At 43.2% G+C, this 7,291-nt stretch overlaps 1 pseudogene; it reads left to right on the top strand.

The window, feature by feature from the left end:
* Positions 1-3,314: 3,314 nt before the first annotated feature.
* On the top strand, positions 3,315-6,051 carry LOC148739821 (uncharacterized; annotated as a pseudogene).
* Positions 6,052-7,291: the final 1,240 nt, after the last annotated feature.

Genomic DNA, 7,291 nt, shown 5'->3' with positions numbered 1-7,291 from the left:
CCACACTACTGACCCTTCCTCAGCTGTCACGTCCAGCGCTCGAATCGCGCAGAATGCCGCGACACATCCGGGAATTTTTTAAGTCCATCGGCGGTCAATTTGAACAGTCCTCCGAGCAACGAGTGCGGAACAATAAGGAAAGTGGCTAGTAGCTACGACAAACTATTCGCTGTATTATTTGGCAGCATATGGATTTTGTAGAAGCTGGTTTAATAAACGAATTTGTATCAAAACTTGTTTTCGCGAATCTGCTTTGAAAAAATGGCACTTGTAGATGCTCTTCAGTGTGGAACCTGATCTTTAGGTTAATTAATCCGATGAACTCTTTCATTCGCGAAACCTCACAGTCAGCATATGGAGAGGTTACTCCTATGTTTCATGACAATTTCTTTTCCTCCCGTTGATAAACTGAGCACTGTAAATACATGTCGCGGAGGACAGTAGCATTTTGGGCGGACTCGGATCGCAAGGATGTCCCTATCTAGCTGATTACACCTGTGTTCCGTAATCACAGGAATAAGTACCTGAGATATTGCGTCCTCCAGCGGCTCTAGTAGATCCTGACTGTCGAGCAGTATTACTAGGAAGTAAGTCACCCATGTGGAAGCAGCCTAGCGTGGTATCTGAGTGAACCCTGGTAATCGAGCTACTTCGCTGACCCAGTCAGAGACCTTTTCACTGACGTATTCCTTTAGACACTCTCGTGAGCCTAACGCCGCGCCCAAATGTTTTTTCCCTTCCTTTTTTATGTTAATGTTCGTTTCCTTAAATACTCTCACATTTTCCTTGTTGTGTAGCTTTGCGATAGTCCAGCAATTCTTGTCGTTTGGAAGGTAGCCAAAATCTAAACCCAGGGTTCTCAGGTGCTCCACTATCTCTTGATTTCTGTAGTGGAGCCTGCCCCACCCACATAAGCGAACCAGCATTGCTTTGCAGTGAACGCCACCTGTAGACTCGTGATCAGAGGCTGGATGCTAAGAGCATAAAGAGCTATAACGATCGGATCTGCGGTCCCTTCTGATGACAGGATCTCTTTGCCGTCCGTTATAAGTTAATAGTAGTTACAATGTTTACTTCCCTCTTTGATTGGCTTTGACTCTTTCTAAACTGGTTATTGTTCAACCGCTTGCCAAAAGTTATATGAAGAAGTGTTAATTAAATTGTGCTTGTCAACATAGTGCAGGAACTGTGGTTGCTCGAAAATGTTGAGTGTCTGATGTCTTCTTTTTAAAGAGCTAAGATAGGGTGCTCGTTTTTTGTGTGTCTGTGTGTGTATTTGTAAAAGACTGAAAACAACTGAATGCTTTACAAATGCCCATTCTCCCTTCTCCCATTACCCATTGTTGTAATACATATGGCTTCACATTACTCACTAGTCCTCATTATAAGCCAGGCGACATTGATTGCAGAGAGGGGGAGGGTAAGGAACCAAGAAACAAAACTTCTCAATAGTTTTGTTTAAGTTTACTAATACAGCGTCTTCACTTGTACAAGCACAAATGATCACACCATGTTTAAACTTCCCTGAGCAATGTCAGCTCGTTTAATATTTATTATTCCTAAAGAAACTCTTTGAAAGCTTAAAAGTTAAAGAAACCCGACATGTTAGTCTTGTGGTCAAGCTAAAAGAAGCAGAGTGGACACCATTGTCGCGAACAGAGCCTTGCATCGAAGAGGATTTAACTCGAAGGGTTAATAATCTTTGGGTTTAAATGAAACAGCTCTATAAAGTTTTAAAGATCATTTCTGGACTCAAAATCAATTGGTTCCATTTTCCTCTATAGGAATTTCTCGTCCATCATTACTGACATCTCTGAGAGGGGTGATTTCTTAATCATAGTTGTTTATTTCATGTGCGCATAGAACGTTCTCTCTTCGTCCTTCTCTATATGAGGTTACATTTTATCCTTTCTTGCCTTTTTAAAATCTTACTACTGTCAACCGATTACTCGAACCTCCAAGGGACATTTAAAAAGGTTCGAGTTATCTGTTAAAACAAATGGACTGGAATTAAAGGAAGCGTTGTTTGCTGTTTTTAGTGTTCGTGCAGTACACTTAAAGCACCAAAAGTTTGTTTTGCGAAGGACGCCAAGGCAAAAATCTGCAACGTACTATATGTAAAACGACCAAGGTGGTTTTTTTAGTTTTCCTCCATTACCTCAAATTACCATATTCTAAGGGCATCAGAACGCACATAATTTTTAGCGGTATTACACTGAGGGGTGTATGGAAAATACTAATGGAATTTGATTTGCACTTAGTGTTTAATAGTTTTGGCGCCAGAGCGTTGTCCCAGGGAGTCTGGGGACCAACACCCCCCCCCCCCCCATTTTATTTAAAGACCCGACGAATCCAATATTTAAAATAACGGTCAGCCAGAGATATAACGTAAAGATCTATAGGATGTATGGAATGCCCTACGAATTGTAAGTAACATTTCGTTGAACTCTCAAATGTTATTCTGTAATTAAAAAAATCTGTTTTTTTTTTTACTAAAATAAACGGGTCACCATACATCTGTAACCTTTAAAGCTACAGTAACGCTTCACATTGAACGCGCGAATCAGTTAAAAATTCTACGAATTGAAGGTTACACCATCGACTTCAAAATCCCGAAGGACAGCATCGTGAGGCAAAACTACTGGTTTTAAAGAACAACTGATAGCGAAACAAGCGACTGATCGACCTTGGAATCCGTTACAGCCGGGTCACGAAAGAAACGCTTCATTTTCCAGAACAACCGACTGCCCAAAAGCGAGCGACTGACCGTTCTAGAAAATATTTCAATCTACACTTTTGGTGAAAGAACAGCAACCTCGCAATGCCGCTGAGAGTTGATGTAAAAGCCCTCACGGGAAAAATGAACAATGCCGTTGGAATTCTTATGGAGTTAATGGAAGAATTTGAATCCATCTTCGCTATAAGACCGGGACTTGAAAGACTCTAAACAGTGTTCAATTTAGAGGAATCGAAGTACAGATCTGTTAAAAAAGCAGCAAGAGGTGATCTCGGACAAATTAATTGAAGAAGGCGCTTCATCGGAAGATGAATTGGTGTTAATGAACAGAAAACTCTGGGACAAAGTCGAAGCTGATATTCTTCATATCGCCTCGAAATACGCAGCGTATCAAAGCGAAAATAGTCATCCGAATGTTCCTGACCACAAAGAAACCTTGAAAATGATGAGTTCTGCGGTTGAGAAAATGGCCATTGCAATGGGATCGAAACCCAGCAGCCTTGAGCGATTGACGGTTCCGATCTGGGACGGAAGTCGAAGAACGTATCAGAAGTGGAAAAGAGAGTTTAGACACTGTATGGCAAAATATGGACAAGACAAAGAAGAGCAACTTCAAAGATTCCGAAAAGCAATGCCTAAGGATTTCTTCTGGACAGATCAAGTCAAGACTTGTAAAGATGTTGACCAAGACTGGGAAATTCTCAAAAATGAATTCGCAAATGAGCGAAAACTTATGGACGAACGGTTAGCTGAAATGAACAATCTGAAACAAGTTAAACGATACTTCAAGTCACTCACGCGTTGCGCCACGACGATTTCCGTATTTGTCAATGATATGAAAGACAGCGGCTGCATCGTGTTAAAGGTGTCAGAAGCTCCGTTTTTCATGTCTCAGCTTTTATCGAAGCTCGATCAAAGAGACAACACAAACTTTGGAAGAGAGATGCAAAGAGCGGGAAAGGAAGAAAATGTGTCAAACCTCGTAACCTGGTTACATCGAGAGGCAACCCTCCGCTCCAGAGGCAAACGAGACAATGACAACGCCGACCAATAAGAACGTACCCACCGAGAACCAACCTTTAGAAGAACAGATAACCACGCAGCAAACAATGATAGAGCTCCTGAGCAAGAAGCGTGTCCACTCGGTTGTACGTCGAAGCACCAGTTAGCGGCCTGTCTGTTGTATCAAAGTTCAACTGTAAATCAAAGATGGGACGTAGTCAAACAGAGCAACAGATGCCGAAAATGTCTCAGGCCACATCATACGAACGACTGCAGGAAGCCGGACGGTACTACCTGCGAGAAATGCAAAAAGAACCACCACCATTCTCTTCACAACGAGAAGATTAATTCGAATTTAAGCCCACGCGCAGTGCCTTTCCGAATGCAAGATATTCCTGCAGAGGGAAATACCAACTGCGCCACTAACCAGAAGAAAGATTTCAAGCTCATCACTGGTTTATGTCCTGTCCAAAACGTCAAAGTTATAGACTCAGGTGGAACGCTTGTTGAAATACTAGCGATGATAGATTCCGGGTCAAACACAAGTCTGCTATCAAAGAATGCAGCTGAACGGCTTGGAATAGCTGGGACAGTTACCATCTTACTTTGAATCTAGCAGGTGGAGAGAAGAAGTCTGAAGCTTCAGAAATCATCGAGATAAATATTACCTCGACCATAGAAGAGGATATCAGAAAGACACTGGAAGCGTACGCTATAAAGAAACCTTGTAGTGCCGCAACGACGATCTCGAAGGGAACTATTGAACACTTTCCTCATCTCAAACCAGCGGCGAACAAACTGCATCTATCCGGAGGAACAATAGATCTTCTAATTGGTACAGATTTCGTCGATGCATTTGTCGACATTCATACCTTGTCAGGGGAACCTAGAGAGCCGATTGCCAGATGCAACTGCTTCGGTTGGTACGTCTTAAGACAAGTTAACAGTTACAGGATACAGTCCGTTGCAGTTGGAACAGTTAGCATTGAAGACGACTTTAAGAAACTACTTTATCAGGACACGCTGGGAGTTAAACCAACAGAACTGTGTATATGTAGTGAGAACGTGCTGCGAGAAAACAAGTTCGTAAAGTCGCTGTCTGATTCAACTACATTGGTATATGGGAGAATCCAAGTAAGAATGCCCTGGAATGAGAATGGACCCCCAGAACGCAGCAATTATGACATTGCCCTCAAAATAATGCAGTCTGCCGAGAAATCGTTCCAGAGAACAGGATGCTTCGAAATCGTAAATGATGAAGTCCAAAAGCTGTTGCAACAAGACTTGATTATTAAAGTTCCTACAGAAAAAGTTGATCACAGCCAACCTGAATGGTATATGCCTTTACAAGCAGTCCTCCCACCAGAGAAAACTACTGAGGTCCGCCTTGTTTTGGATGCGTCTTCAAAGGGTCACGACGGTCTTTCCCTGAACGATCACCTTGAGAAACGACCTAATTACATTAACAGTCTTCCCAATGTACTTATGGGCTGGCGATGGAACGAAGTGGCTTACTCGGGTGATATCCGAAAAATGTTTAATCAAGTTCTAGTGAACCCTGACGACCAAGTTTTCCATAGGTTCTTGTAGAGAAGCGACAAAACTGAGACGCCCTCAGTCTCTCAGTGGCTCAGATTAAATTTCAACGACAAGCCAGCACCAGACATCGCCTCAAACGCCATCAATTACTTAGCCAAAGTCTCACAAGTCGAGTTTCCGGACGCAGCCCAGGAACCGCGAGATAACGTGTACGTGGACGATATCGCGGGCTCCAAAAGCAACTCAACAGAAGCCAGGAAAATAACGAAAGAAATTGACACCATCCTCGGAAAAGGCAAGTTTCAAGTTAAGGCGTGGCACTCCAACTGCTCGGAAATCGATCAGTCTAGAGGTGAAAGATTTACAGATCTGCTTGGCCACAAATGGGATAGAGAAGAAGATAACTTTACCTTCAAGAAAGAAAAAGCGGTTGGTTTATTGGAGGGCTTCTCCAAAAGAAACTGTGTGAAATTTCTCGCTCAACTCTGGGGTCCCATCGGTCTTGTTTCACCCGTTATTTTCAAGTTCAGAATTGATCTGCAAGTACTATGCAGTTCTGGTTACAACTGGGACGACATCCTTCCCAAGAGTATTCAGCAAACATGGTTAGAGAATGTTAAGACCATAAATGATCTTTGTCATTTCAGTTTGACCGTAAGCTAAAACCAAGCAATGCAGTGGGCGTGCTTCAATCTCACGGATTCTCCGATGGTGGGGAACAGGCTTATGGTGCAGTAATCTTCCAACGATGGACACCTACTGGTGGAGACTAACAATGTGTTCCAGTCATGATAAAGGCTTTCGTTGCACCGCTGAAGAAGAAAAGCATCGCGAGACTAGAACTGTTGGGCTGTTTAGCACTTGCAAGGATGTTAGTTACATGTGTAAAGGCCTTGGAGTTGACAAAAGCCCAATACTGGGAAAGATTCTACTGGGTCGATTCAACAATCGTTTTGTCCTGGGTCAGAACGCAACCACGGGAATTCAGACCCTTTGTATCTACCAGAATGGCAGAAATCCAAGAGTCAAATAGGGCAGACCAAATTCGCTACATCAAGTCTAACCATAACCCTGCAGATGCTCTAACGAGAGGAATCTATCTTAATCATCTCGTGAAGTGGTCGGAGGGACCATCCTTCCTAAAGTTGCCAGAAGAAAAATGGCACAACTTTCAAGACCACCCCCAAGTTAACGCTCACGTGGACGACCCCGAAGCATTAAAAAGGAAGAAAGTATTTCAAAAAGAGAAGAAAGCCAGTAAACATTACAATGCTTTCGCAGAAGTATGCCCTGAACTAAATCAGCCTGAATCTGAAGGAAGTCCCATCCTTTCACATTCGTTGAAAACTTGTTCTACGTACTCCAAAATACGGAGAACTCTTGCCTACGTCCGTTGTTTTATTCGCAACGCACGAAAAATAAACCCGAGGTCAGGACCCATTTCAGTTCCGGAACTGAAGGCTGCCGAGGCCCGCCTTCTGAAATGGAGTGAATTTCCCGTCAACAAAGGGACATTAGATAAGAAACTGGTGGCAAAGAAGGGTGAAGACGGCCTCCTTCGTGCGCATGGTCGTCTTGAGGTTGTCAGATATCTCCCTGAAGAATTGAGAAAGCCTATTATCTTACCACCCGTTTGTAATCTTGCTTCAGTGTGCTCTTCACGAACGACTTGGGCACTGTGGCTATAAGAGTTTAATGCACCAGGCCAGAAAAAGATTTTGGATCATTGGACTCCGCAGATTGGCTAAGACCGTCACCTCAAAGCGTGTCACATGCAGAAAACTACGGAAAAGGCCCCTCAACCAGCTCCTGGGACAGATTTCAAACCTAAGAGTAGCAGCTGGCTTCCCGGCATTTTCAAACACTGCCATGGACAAGTTCGGACCAATACAGATTAAGCTTGGCCGCAAGACTCTAAAAGAGGCCCAAGTGATCATCTTCACCTGTATGACATCACATGCGATCTATCTAAAACTGGTCTCTGATAAAACCTCAGATGCATTCTTGATGGCC

Source organism: Stylophora pistillata, chromosome 2 (genome assembly GCF_964205215.1).
Source record: "Stylophora pistillata chromosome 2, jaStyPist1.2, whole genome shotgun sequence".
NCBI lineage: Eukaryota > Metazoa > Cnidaria > Anthozoa > Scleractinia > Pocilloporidae > Stylophora > Stylophora pistillata.
Note: the sequence above shows the minus strand (reverse complement) of the source record. Positions and strands in the feature narration are given on the sequence as shown.